The sequence below is a fragment of the Clarias gariepinus genome, chromosome 11 (assembly GCF_024256425.1).
Source record: "Clarias gariepinus isolate MV-2021 ecotype Netherlands chromosome 11, CGAR_prim_01v2, whole genome shotgun sequence".
NCBI classification, from domain to species: domain Eukaryota; kingdom Metazoa; phylum Chordata; class Actinopteri; order Siluriformes; family Clariidae; genus Clarias; species Clarias gariepinus.
In genome coordinates this window covers 29,340,001-29,355,000 of record NC_071110.1, presented here as the reverse complement: position 1 = coordinate 29,355,000, position 15,000 = coordinate 29,340,001, and the positions used below count along the sequence as shown (strand labels likewise).

The window sequence follows — 15,000 nt, the reverse complement described above, 5'->3', positions numbered from 1 at the left end:
TGGCGTCAAACCTCTTAACACCACTTGTGTAATAACGGCCTTTTAGGAAAACCTTTAGTTTATGAGTTCATCTGTATTTTCAAAGGCGAATTTTTTCTACTCATAAGTGAATTATTTCCTCCTCGTTTACAGTCTGCTGTGATCGAGACTGTCAGACTGCAAATTGCCTACATGAAATGACCCAGTAAATCGAAAAAAAGGACTACTAAAAACAAGCACAGTGCACTCTCTCTCCGTCTCTCTCTCCCGTCTCTCTCTCTCTGTCTCGCTCTCCGTCTCTCTCTCTCTCTGTCTCTCTCTCTCTGTCTCTCTCTCTCTGTCTCTCTATGGGTTGGGGGTGGCAGTGTGTGTTATCATGCGTGCTGAACACTAATTGGCTCTTCAGAGGCATATGGTTTACATGAAAGAAAGCACAAGTGTGTTTTCTCTGTCTGCTTTCTTACAGAGCTTATTAACGTTTCACTTGCTTGTTACAGGGAAAGGAATAATCAGAATCATTGCAATATTTATTGCATTTTCTAAAAGTACATGTGAACTCATAATATAGACAAATGAAAGGAAAAAATGGTATCTCTGCCATGCTTGTTGCGCATTTATTCAGTTTTGCGCATCACTGTGAATCAGTTTATTCCTAATGTACTGCATAACCTTTATCCTACTATCAAAGCATTTCAGCTGGGTGTGGTCTCTTCCAGGATCACCAAATGATTAGATGGCGATGAAAATGATTCTGGTTGTGTTTGTAAGTCTGAACAACGTAAGCATTTTGGTGTAGCCACATCATCTTGTAGGTGAATCTAAGCTAAACTAGATGTCCTTAATCTGGCTAAAAGATAAACCTTAATCTGGCTAAAAGAAACAATTAAAATGATAAAAAATTATGCTGGTGAAGTGACTTATGATTTGTTTATTATAGTAACATTTTCATTGTTTGTGCCCCTTGCAGGCTGTCAGAAAGAGAACCTGCTTGTGTGTTGTCCGTGGAGCAATGGTGACTTAGGTGGTTGAGACTATGGATCCTCTCAGTGGATGGTCAGGGTTTTGAGCAACACATGCAATGGTTGCCGAACATCAGCAAATAACATTGCTGCAATGTCAAGAAAATTAAATAGTCTGCTGGGATCATTAAAACATCAACTGAAGGAATGTCATTTGGGCGCGTTTCTTTAGGATTCACCAGCTCATCACTTCAGCACTGTTCCACATACCCACTACTAAGTGTTTGGAACTTTCAAACAACCCCTGCTAAGTCACTTTCCCTTTAATGTGTCATTCTGCTTTTATAGGATTCTATTTCTAATTGAAGGAAACAAAAATAAACCATCAGCAGCAGGAGTAATAATTATGGGACTTCAAGACAGCCTCCTGTAGGCTTGTTGTTAAACATGTGACAAAGACATTGCATAGAGTTGAGGTTATAGAAGGAACTGTGTCTGTGTGTTAATTTTAAACTCACGTTAATTACTCAGACATTCAAGCATATTTTGCGCCAGATGTATATAATGCGGTATATATAATGAATAGATGGATGGAAGGATAAATAGAAGTAATCACATTGTTACCATATTATGCATTGATACCTTTGTTTTCCATGTTCCTGGCTTAGACCCTTGCATATTTTTTTGAAATTCAATCATTATTTGCTATGTTTTTTGACTAGGATTTCTGGATTGCCCATAATCTGTTCGGTGCCACTGATTTGAGGAAAAAAAAGAGGTCTTCTTGTTGACTCGCAACGCCAATACGTCAATCCAAAACGTTACAGACATTTCTTGGCTTTCCCCTCAGGACTCCTTACTGACTTTTGTTCTAACCCTACACACTGAAAAACTCACTGGTATTTCACGGCCTATCATCCTTGAATCCTGGGATGTAGGCTAGTGTGTACTCTACCAAATGAAAATCAGTGTCTAGGAGAAGCAAGTTAGATGGAGATTCAACTGGGAATATGATCTCAGATACAAGGAAAATCGGCTGACTCAAATGCTGTTGTCAGAGTCTGGTTAAAATGCTATGTGAAGACAGGCATTTGGCAGAATATGGTCCGTGGAACACTGGATTTCTGTCTTATTCTGCCTGACATGTTTGAGGCAGCGGGATGCTATTGGGTCTGGGGTTGAAAAGTATACTGCTGGGACCATGTTATTGTTCGCACTCCATCAGAGTACACTAAAACAGTTTTGAACTGCCACAATTACAGGCCATGATTTATCCTACGGGGGATGTTGGAATCTTATGAAATGACACAGCTGAATGTGGTTTGTCTTTTCACAAGTTCACAACTCCTCCCTTTGGGTAAGCTCTAGAAACCAGGGTTTTCCAGGGGATGTGAGAGCTGCCTTAGAGTCTCTTCGCCACCAGCAGCAGATGAAAAGAGCCACATGACTCATTTGCAGTTCAGTTCATTGGCATGTGAGGCATCTTGATGGAAATTTTGAACGAGGCCATGCATATGCAAACTTGCTAGGTCTGGCTGGGATGCAAATGGCAGCAGCTCTAGAAATGAAATAGAGAAAATTGAATCACACATGATTTCAGTGTTAGAGTTACATTTACCACCTGTCAGACATATTCTAAAGGTGTTTGTTAGGAGTATATAGCCTGCTGTTCTGCTATTAGGCAGTAATGTGCCCAATTCACAAAAAAAAAACATGCGTATCCTCTTCTTCCTATTTCAATTTAACTACCATTTCTCACAGATATGTATTTCTAAATATTCCATCCTATTCTTATATGTATAACTACACTCACTTGCCACTTTATTAGGTACACTGCTCGATAACACAAATATCTAATCAGCTAATCACATACCAGAAACTCAATGCATTTAGTCTTACATGGTCGACACAATCTGCTGCAGTTCAAACTGAGTATCAAAACAAGCAAGAAAGGTGATCTATGAACGTGGAATAGTTGTTGCTGGCGTAAGTATTTCCGAAACTAAAGATCTACTGGGATTTTCACGCACAGCTGTCATACCTAGGGTATACCAAGAAAACGTATTCAGTGAGTGGCAATTCTCTGGGTGAAAATACCCTGATGATATAAGAGATGAGAGGTGAATGGCCAGACTGGTTAGAGCTGATAGAAAGTCAACAGTAACTTAAATAACATCTCGTTAGAACCGAGGTATGCTGAAGATCTTTTCTGAACACACAACACGTCAAATGTAAGATCACACCAGATGCCACACCTGTCAACTAAGAGCAAGAAACTCAGGCTACGGTTCTTATGGGCTCACCACAGATGGACAATAGAAGATTGGATAAACGTTGCCTGGTCTGATGAGTCTCAATTTCTGACAAAAAAATTAAAAACCCATATCTATGCATAGTGTAAAAGCATGGCTCCAACAGTGTACACACTCATGTGTTTATGTAGTATACAATGTGTGTGTTTGTGGAATAAGAAACTGCTGTACTGGACTATCCTATTTCTGTCTTAATCTTGTGAAAAACGAATGTGTCGTTACATTGCACCAGCTTTAGGGTTGAAGAAGGAGGATTAGGCTATTTCTGGCCCCAGTTTTTACTGTGTTAGCAAAGTGTGTATAGTTAAATATTCATTGCATCATTTTCAACTGACTGAGTCCTTTAAGCAGTACATGCATACACACACACACACACACACACACACACACACAATACATGTATAGTACTGTATGTACACTGACACTTATAATGACCATAATTGTATTAATAAATTATTTAATAATAATATAATTATTGTAATAATATATAATATATTATATAATTATAAATTATATAATAATATAATTATTGTTTCCCATTCTGGTTATAAAACAGGATGGGAACAGTGTGTTTTAGGAAGTGTTTTGTCTCATGTTATGCTCAAATAAATCAGGTAGACTAGTTATGATGAGATGTTTTATATTTTATCCTAATACTTCTCATTACGTACCATCTATGGCCTGTGATGGACCGGTGTCTCATCTAGGGTGTATTCCTGCCTTACCTGATCTAGACTCCAGATCTATAATCAGATTATAAGGTGTAAGAGCCCTATTTACTTAAGACAATAGTTGTGGATTACATTAACACCACACATCATACAGTAGAATAGATATCAAATGCACAGAGCCTGAAAGAACTATTCCTAAACCAGTGCAGCATTTCAATAAATATTCAACGTCATCATTTATGAATTATCTTGTATTATTTAAATCCAGGCTGCCCTCAGTCACTTTGCATTATACCCTTCAATACACACAAATTACTTTGTTCAAACTCCTGCTCTGACTATATACATACTTCATACCTTTAAAAAAAAAAGTGCACTTATCGTGCAAAGGGTTTCGTTATATACCATGGATCAGAAATGATTTACTTTGCATTTCGGTTTGTTTTAAACACAAACAATATTTTTACTTTTCTCTTCCAGGATTGCATGTCCATAACCTTCTCTGCTTATATAAAGCCCAGGATATAAATAAAAACTGTTTTTCTATTTTGCAATATTATTTGTTTTGCCGACATCCAACATGGCATCATCGCATGGCATCATCAACACAACATCATTTCCTGGCATCATCCCATTTTAAAAACCCAACTATAACATCAGCTATATCCAACATATATTTGTATAAGCAGGCATGCAGGAAGTCATGAAATCTGGACAGCTATTTTGGCCTATTATACCTCATGGATATAATTATCTAAGGACTATGTGGAGAATTTAAAATATTATATGGTATCACAGTTGTTGGCCCCTTAGTTGGAAACATGGCTTATTTGGTTTTCTTCACTTATGAAATATTTTTCATTTTAGGTCCTCATTACAACTATAATTTTTCATATGCACCTGAATAACACTCTTTGCTGTGACACCTTGTCATGGTAGGGCGGCTTGGGTGTCTCAGAGACCCCTGGGAGCTATACAGTGAGTGGAATATTCCCTGTCAGGTTTCCCGGCAGAAACAAGACAAACATCAGCACCTGTTCCTCAAGGTTTGGGAGGAGTTGGGAATGGTGCCAAAGACTCCACCCTGTAAAAAAAAATCCCACAACGTTATGGAAATGACAGTGCTAAAACCATGCATTCCACAGTGGACTTGAGCCAACCAACTATCAGTATGACTAGGTCAGATGAAAGCCTCCAGTGGGAAGTGCGGAGTATGCAAGATAGTCTACTCTGGACTAAAATCAACATCCGCCTAATGACAGTGGAATGTCTGCACTCTGTTTGAGACATAAAAAACAGCAAAGGTCAAGAGCAAGATGAGAAAATAGAGACTGGACATTTAGAGGATTGGTAAATGCTGATGGACAGACTCTAGATCCTGAGTGACCAGTGATAAAGCAGTTATCCTGCACTATGGACAGGACAACCTACTGTACACATATCATGCAGATCTTATAGTTTCAAAGCGGGAAGTCAACACCTTGTTGGAATTGAAAGCAGTACATGACAGACTGATCAGAGCACACAACAAACACTTCAGCATACCATCCTAGAGTTAAACATCAAGTAGTTACAGGAGGCATCTCCAAAGTCCCTCAGCTTGATATGTTAATGATCATAGTAGACAGAAATGTCAAGGCAGGGTTGATAATACCAACAGTGATAGCGCTATGGGGAAACACTTCTGTAGTGTGATAAATGCCAACAGTGAGCATCTGATTGACTTCTGTTTAGACAACAACTATGCAACTGGTGTTATCTACTTCCTACACAAAACATCTGTTTGCTCTGGAAATTAAAAGAAAAATCTTTCTGCTGCTCTGACTAAAGTTGATGAAGACCATAGTGTCAACACAAAGTGGGAATCCATCAGAAGACAGTAGAAAGAGACAACCACTAAGGTCTAGGGATATATAAAGAAAAAGTACAATGATTGGGTACCACCTGGTACTTGGCAGAATATAGAGAAAAGGAAACAACTCAAAGCAAAGCTTTTGAGCTCGGTCACCAAGAGGCCGACAAAATCAAATAGAAAGAGGTAAAAAAAAAAAAAAAGTGTGCCAGAAAAGACAAAATAACTTTTTTTGAGGATTTGGCAGGTGAACGTGCTCCTGCAAGAGGTGAAATAAGTGCTGTGTACAACACCACAAAGCAACTTGTTGTCAAGAACACTAACCAGTCTGCCCCTGTAAAAGGCAAGGATGGAAACAACCTCACAACAGAGTACGATCAGGCATAGAGATAGGTACAATACTTTTGTGAAGCTTTCAACTGCCTGGAACCAGATGAACATTACAGCCCTCCACTAGCAAATTATGTTTTTGACATTAACATTAGTCCCCAAACTGAAGCAGAAATCAGGTTGCCCATTAAATCTATGATGAAATGTTGATAACTGACCTTAATACATCACAAGATGCTCACAGAACCCTTAAGGAACATCTGAAAGAAGGCCATGTGCCTGACAACTGGAGCAAAGGTCTAATTGTCAAGCTTTCCAAAGGAACGTAACCTTTAAAACTTTGATAACTGTCAATGCGTCACACTGCTCTAAATTACATCTAAAATTTCCTGCTGATACAGTCCTTGACCCGAGGCTGATAGAAGAACATTCAGAATGATTCAGAAAAGGTCATTATTGCACTGACCAGATGTTTGCTTTTAGAAACATCATTAATCAGTGCATTGAATTAAAAAACGTACCTTTGTCAAGCCTATGGCAGTCTGCACCGAGACTCTCTATGGAAGACCATACAATCATATGGAGTTCCTTCAAAGATGGTCTCAACAATGGGGATGTTCTATCTAAAGCTTAATTGCGATGTCTTAGTAAAGGAAAATCCGTTGGAATGTTTTTCAGGAGTGTCAGAGATGTTCCATCTCTTCCATACAATTTCTGGTTGCAACTGACTGGACCATGTGTAAGCACAATTGATGATAGATCAAAGGGCATACAGTAGACATCCATTTGCAACTTGAAGAGCATGTCTTTACCGATGGCCTTCCTGCTCTCACCTCAAATCTTAGCCATCCACCTACCTGGAAAGCCTGATCAGTAAGGCTAATGCAGCACAAATTGACATGGCCAATCTAGAAGTTTGCGCGGCCAGGGGTAGCTCAGTGGTTAAGGTATTGGACTACGGTTCGGAAGATCCCAGGTTCAAACCCCACAACCACCAAGTTGCCACTATTGGGCCCTTGAGCAAGGCCCTTAACCCTCAACTGCTCTGATGTATAATGAGATAAAAAAAAAAATGTAAGTCTGCCAAATGCCAAAATGTAGAAGTTGAAGCAGTAAGGCATTAAATCAAAGGCAAACATCTGTGTGATAAAAACTTAACAAATCAATAACCAATTCTGCTGTATTGCTCAAATGATAGCAAGTAGTAAAATGTGTTGCTAACAAAATCAACTTCAAGCCTCAGAAGAATATGTTGCATCTTTTAGGCCTGAAAAGCTCTCCACTGAATAACTGTGCAAGAAAACAATGATCCAGAGTCTGGCACTGGAAATCAAACATCACCACATCCGATGGGCTTGGACATGTCCTCAGAATGGACCAGAGCCAAATGTCCTTAAACAATAAACTTCAAACATGTAGATTCATGTGTCTAACAAACTAATCCTAACACTTTATAGTGCATGCCCTGCATAAAGCATACTTGACTTGAAAAGAAACAATTGGTGCACAAAAAAAATTACAATTATGTTTTTGATATATTGTATACTAGTTGTAATTTATAAAGATAGTAAATAATCTGATCAGCTTTAATGTACCCAGTAAAAATATTCAGTTTACATTTTCTAATTAATATCTATTGGTGCAAATGTTTGTTCACATTGAGCAAGAACATAAATGTTCATAACTCTGTTCATAATTTTTTACTCAATGTTTTGATTTCACTTATGGTGCATAAATATTTGATTTAACTTCCGGCAGATGTCTGAGTACTGCAAGTTATTTAAATTCAGTTCAGCCAGTGCAACCAGTGGTGTGTGATGTGACAAAATCTGGCTGGACAGACATACAGACAGATTTTTTTCTGAGAATAGTTTCAGATCCTCCAGCGTATGAAATGTAAAGATATAATTGAAAGAGTGAGTTCTGACCAATATACAGATTTTCCAATAAATGTGTAGTTCTTTAAAATCAAGACTTTTCTATCTTTTTTCATTTCTATTTCTTTCATAATACGTTTTAAAAACCGTTTCCTAGTACACTGTGGTAGAAGTAAACAATTAAAATGACAAAGTGGAGATGAAGGGACATAATGTCCATAATGTGGACAAGAAATGGAAAAGAAATGTCCAAGACTGTGGCCAAAAGTTTTGAGAATGACACAACTATTTTCACATATTTACCAAAGCCTGCTGCTTTTATACATAGGCCTATATATATATATATATATATATATATATATATATATATATATATATATATATATATATATATATATAAGATTTACAAAAAGAATTACAAACGAAGAAGAAAAAAGTCAACAGTCTGTCATAATACACACTGCCAGGTTTATTGGATAATAATAATAATAATAATAATAATAATAATAATAATAATAATAATGTACTGGTTATCACAAGATATCATTGCAAATCATTCTTATTAAATCATAGTATTATATGTAGTAGTTTTTTTTATCAAATCTCCGTTTTTTTTTATAACAAAAAACAAGTTTTTAAGAAAAACTCAAATGAACCTATGAGCAGTTTAAAATGACTCCAGTCTGGTGGCAAAATTTCTACTGCTTGGTAATCTAAAATGGCATAAAGGTTGCATAGAATAAAGATAATAATGTGCAAAAATATTCACTAATCATAGTCAGTCATCATCTATGCGGGTTTCCCCTTATAAACATGGAATTAATTCTTAGAATTGCTTAACTCTATAATGGCTAGTGGTCAGAATACAGAGACTTTTTTATCTTTTTGCATTCATTTCTTTCTGATTTCCAAGTGCAGGTGAACGGTGAAACATCTAATGAGAACACTTCTAGAATAAATAATAAGTTCCCGCCCGGTTTCGAACCGAGGACCTTTCGCGTGTTAGGCGAACGTGATAACCACTACACTACGGGAACTATGAAATTTAATAATTAATTATATTTATTTATTTATTTACAGATAGGTTTAAGGTTTTTGCTCAAGGGCTCAACAGTGGCAACTTGACAATGCTGGGGCCGAAGCACAACCTTCTGATCAAAATCCCTGTAACTTTCAACCTTCACGAAAGCCAGTTTCACTATTGTGCTTAATGGATTTTGGAAATGCACTTGACAATACTGTGCTTGCAAAACCTGTTCCAGCACAGCTGATCTTCGTGTCTTAAAATAACCATTACATTTTTTTTTTTTTTTTTTTAGGTTTAATAGTAGACTACATCTCAGTTAACACGGTGACTGGTTAGGATATTCACAACACACAGATGAGCAGTTCACACTGGCAGACTTCTCGTTAACCAACAACAACATAAAGCTACAAATAAAAGTCTAGCTCGTTCTTAGAATTAATTTTGGATAATGTACAACGTCTCCATCTAGCGGTCAGAATATATAATAACTTCTTGCATTTATTTATTTGGGGGGTTTACAACTGCAAATCAAATATACAGTACTCCTAACTTAATTCAAATAATTTTTTTGTATTACATATATATATATATACTGTATATACATGTATATGAAAGAAAATAGCTTTCTTTCTCTTTTGTAAGTTTTTTGGATAAAAGAATATTCTAAATGCATTGCGTAAATGTAACAATAAAAATAGCAGCAGTAATAGTAGTTGTAGTAATTATTATTGTTGTTGTTGTTATTATTATTATTATTATTGATATAACTATAAAGTACACTTATTATAAAATAATTAACAAATGCTTTATTCATAAATAACTTATTATGGTTTTGGAAATGTGTTTGTGTACTATTTATTCTTAACATGAAGACTACTTTTAGCAATTTATTATAGGCCTACTAAGCTTTTCCTTCAAAAAAATACTTTTAAGCTAAAAGTATTAGAATTAATAATAAAGCTATAAAGCTATGGTTTATATACATCATACGGATTGCTGCCCAATGACAGTCTCTGTCTACCCTTAGGCTTCCATCCACCTTGAGCTCACTTATTCCTCACCCTATAGGATGGACAGAGTTGGACTAATTTCCAGGTTATTTATAAATAAAGCATTTCTGAATTATTTTATGATAAGTCTACTTAAATGTAATCTTTTATAGTTATAAAATAATAATAATAATAATATTAATAATAATAATTATTTTTTTTTATTATTATTGTAGTTGTTGTTGTTGTTATTGTTGTTATAACTACTACTAGCCTACTACTAGTATTGTTATTGTTACATTTACGCTATGAATTAGAATAAGCTTTTATCCAAAAATTTACAAAAGAGGATCAAAAAAGTCAACAGTCTGTCATAATACACACTGCCAGGTTTATTGGATAATAATAATAGTAATAATAATAATGAAATTTAATAATTAATTAATTTATTTATTTATTTACAGATAGGTTTAAGGTTTTTGCTCAAGGGCTCAACATTGGCAACTTGACAATGCTGGGGCCGAAGCACAACCTTCTGATCAAAATTCCTGTAACTTTCAACCTTCACGAAAGCCAGTTTCACTATTGTGCTTAATGGATTTTGGAAATGCACTTGACAATACTGTGCTTGCAAAACCTGTTCCAGCACAGCTGATCTTCGTGTCTTAAAATAACCATTACATTTTTTTTTTTTTTTTAGATTTAAAAGTAGACTACATCTCAGTTAACACGGTGACTGGTTAGGATATTCACAACACAAAGATGAGCAGTTCACACTGGCAGACTTCTCGTTAACCAACAACATAAAACTACAAATAAAAGTCTAGCTCGTTCTTAGAATTAATTTTGGATAATGTACAACGTCTCCATCTAGCGGTCAGAATATATAATAACTTCTTGCATTTATTTTTTGGGGGTTTTACAACTGCAAATCAAATATACAGTACTCCTAACTTAATTCAAATCATTTTTTTGTATATATATATATATATATATATATATATATATACTGTATATACATGTATATGAAAGAAAATAGCTTTCTTTCTCTTTTGTAAGTTTTTTGGATAAAAGAATATTCTAAATGCATTGCGTAAATGTAACAATAAAAATAGCAGCAGTAATAGTAGTTGTAGTAATTATTATTATTATTATTGTTGTTGTTGTTGTTATTATTATTATTGATATAACTATAAAGTACACTTATTATAAAATAATTAACAAATGCTTTATTCATAAATAACCTATTATGGTTTTGGAAATGTGTTTGTGTACTATTCATTCTTAACATGAAGACTTCTTTTAGCAATTTATTATACGAAGTTTTTCCTTATACTTTTAAGCTAAACGTATTAGAATTAATAATAAAACTATAAAGCTAGGGTTTATATACATCATACGGATTGCTGCCCAATGACAGTCTCTGTCTACCCTTAGGCTTCCATCCACCTTGAGCTCACTTATTCCTCACCCTATAGGATGGACAGAGTTGGGCTAATTTCCAGGTTATTTATAAATAAAGCATTTCTGAATTTTTTTATGATAAGTCTACTTAAATGTAATCTTTTATAGTTATAAAATAATAATAATAATAATAATTATTATTATTATTATTATTATAATAATTATTATTATTATTGTAGTTGTTGTTGTTGTTATTGTTGTTATTGTTGTTATTACTACTACTAGCCTACTACTAGTATTGTTATTGTTACATTCACGCTATGAATTAGAATAAGCTTTTATCCAAAACTTTACAAAAGAGGATCAAAAAACTCAACAGTCTGTCATAATACACACTGCCAGGTTTATTGGATAATAATAATAGTAATAATAATAATAATAATAATAATAATGTGCTGATTATCACAAGATTTTATTGCAAATCATTCTTATTAAATCATAGTATTATACGTAGTATTTTTTTTTTTAATCAAATCTCCGTTTTTTTTTTATAAAAAAAAACAAGTTTTTAAGAAAAACTCAAATGAACCTATGAGCAGTTTAAAATTACTCCAGTCTGGTGGCAAAATTTCTACTGCTTGGTAATCTAAAATGGCATAAAGGTTGCATAGAATGAAGATAATAATGTGCAGAAATATTCACTAATCATAGTCAGTCATCATCTATGCGGGTTTCCCCTTATAAACATGGAATTAATTCTTAGAATTGCTTAAGTCTATATTGGCTAGTGGTCAGAATACAGAGACTTTTCTATCTTTTTGCATTCATTTCTTTGTGATTTCCAAGTGCAGGTGAACGATGAAACATCTAATGAGAACACTTCTAGAATAAATAATAAGTTCCCGCCCGGTTTCGAACCGAGGACCTTTCGCGTGTGAGGCGAACGTGATAACCACTACACTACGGGAACTATGAAATGTAATAATTAATTAGATTATTTATTTATTTATTTACAGATAGGTTTAAGGTTTTTGCTCAAGGGCTCAACAATGGCAACTTGACAATGCTGGGGCCGGAGCACAACCTTCTGATCAAAATCCCTGTAACTTTCAACCTTCACGAAAGCCAGTTTCACTATTGTGCTTAATGGATTTTGGAAATGCACTTGACAATACTGTGCTTGCAAAACCTGTTCCAGCACAGCTGATCTTCGTGTCTTAAAATAACCATTACATTTTTTTTTTTTTTTTTAGATTTAAAAGTAGACTACATCTCAGTTAACACGGTGACTGGTTAGGATATTCACAACACACAGATGAGCAGTTCACACTGGCAGACTTCTCGTTAACCAACAACATAAAACTACAAATAAAAGTCTAGCTCGTTCTTAGAATTAATTTTGGATAATGTACAACGTCTCCATCTAGCGGTCAGAATATATAATAATTTCTTGCATTTATTTATTTTGGGTTTTACAACTGCAAATCAAATATACAATACTCCTAACTTAATTCAATTCATTTTTTTGTGTTATATATATATATATATATACTGTATATACATGTATATGAAAGAAAATAGCTTTCTTTCTCTTTTGTAAGTTTTTTGGATAAAAGAATATTCTAAATGCATTGCGTAAATGTAACAATAAAAATAGCAGCAGTAATAGTAGTTGTAGTAATTATGATTATTATTGTTGTTGTTGTTGTTGTTGTTGTTGTTATTATTATTGATATAACTGTAAAGTACACTTATTATAAAATAATTAACAAATGCTTTATTCATAAATAACCTATTATGGTTTTGGAAATGTGTTTGTGTACTATTCATTCTTAACATGAAGACTTCTTTTAGCAATTTATTATACGAAGCTTTTCCTTCAAAAAAATACTTTTAAGCTAAACGTATTAGAATTAATAATAAAACTATAAAGCTAGGGTTTATATACATCATACGGATTGCTGCCCAATGACAGTCTCTGTCTACCCTTAGGCTTCCATCCACCTTGAGCTCACTTATTCCTCACCCTATAGGATGGACAGAGTTGGGCTAATTTCCAGGTTATTTATAAATAAAGCATTTCTGAATTTTTTTATGATAAGTCTACTTAAATGTAATCTTTTATAGTTATAAAATAATAATAATAATAATAATAATTATAATAATAATTATTATTATTATTGTAGTTGTTGTTGTTGTTATTGTTGTTATTGTTGTTATTACTACTACTAGCCTACTACTAGTATTGTTATTGTTACATTAACGCTATGAATTAGAATAAGCTTTTATCCAAAACTTTACAAAAGAGGATCAAAAAAGTCAACAGTCTGTCACAATACACACTGCCAGGTTTATTGGATAATAATAATAGTAATAATAATAATAATAATAATAATAATAATGTGCTGATTATCACAAGATTTTATTGCAAATCATTCTTATTAAATCATAGTATTATACGTAGTAGTTTTTTTTTTATCAAATCTCCGTTTTATTTAATAACAAAAAAGTTTTTAAGAAAAACTCAAATGAACCTATGAGCAGTTTAAAATTACTCCAGTCTGGTGGCAAAATTTCTACTGCTTGGTAATCTAAAATGGCATAAAGGTTGCATAGAATAAAGATAATAATGTGCAGAAATATTCACTAATCATAGTCAGTCATCATCTATGCGGGTTTCCCCTTATAAACATGGAATTAATTCTTAGAATTGCTTAACTCTATAATGGCTAGTGGTCAGAATACAGAGACTTTTCTATCTTTTTGCATTCATTTCTTTGTGATTTCCAAGTGCAGGTGAACGATGAAACATCTAATGAGAACACTTCTAGAATAAATAATAAGTTCCCGCCCGGTTTCGAACCGAGGACCTTTCGCGTGTTAGGCGAACGTGATAACCACTACACTACGGGAACTATGAAATTTAATAATTCATTAATTTATTTATTTATTTACAGATAGGTTTAAGGATTTTGCTCAAGGGCTCAACAGTGGCAACTTGACAATGCTGGGGCCGGAGCACAACCTTCTGATCAAAATTCCTGTAACTTTCAACCTTCACGAAAGCCAGTTTCACTATTGTGCTTAATGGATTTTGGAAATGCACTTGACAATACTGTGCTTGCAAAACCTGTTCCAGCACAGCTGATCTTCTTGTCTTAAAATAACCATTACAATTTTTTTTTTTTTAGATTTAAAAGTAGACTACATCTAAGTTAACACGGTGACTGGTTAGGATATTCACAACACACAGATGAGCAGTTCACACTGGCAGACTTCTCGTTAACCAACAACATAAAACTACAAATAAAAGTCTAGCTCGTTCTTAGAATTAATTTTGGATAATGTACAACGTCTCCATCTAGCGGTCAGAATATATAATAACTTCTTGCATTTATTTTTTGGGGGTTTTACAACTGCAAATCAAATATACAGTACTCCTAACTTAATTCAAATCATTTTTTTGTATTATATATATATATATATATATATACTGTATATACATGTATATGAAAGAAAATAGCTTTCTTTCTCTTTTGTAAGTTTTTTGGATAAAAGAATATTCTAAATGCATTGCGTAAATGTAACAATAAAAATAGC

The 15,000-nt window shown here is 34.1% G+C and overlaps 3 non-coding genes across 3 annotated transcripts; all 3 read right to left on the bottom strand.

Annotated features, from left to right (window-relative positions):
• Window positions 1–8,944: 8,944 nt before the first annotated feature.
• Window positions 8,945–9,017, bottom strand: trnav-aac (transfer RNA valine (anticodon AAC)). Its single transcript has one exon. It is a non-coding gene; the product is annotated as a tRNA-Val (tRNA).
• A 3,280-nt stretch (window positions 9,018–12,297) lies between these two features.
• trnav-cac (transfer RNA valine (anticodon CAC)) lies at window positions 12,298–12,370 on the bottom strand. The gene has a single exon. It is a non-coding gene; the product is annotated as a tRNA-Val (tRNA).
• A 1,872-nt stretch (window positions 12,371–14,242) lies between these two features.
• Window positions 14,243–14,315, bottom strand: trnav-aac (transfer RNA valine (anticodon AAC)). The gene has a single exon. It is a non-coding gene; the product is annotated as a tRNA-Val (tRNA).
• Window positions 14,316–15,000: the final 685 nt, after the last annotated feature.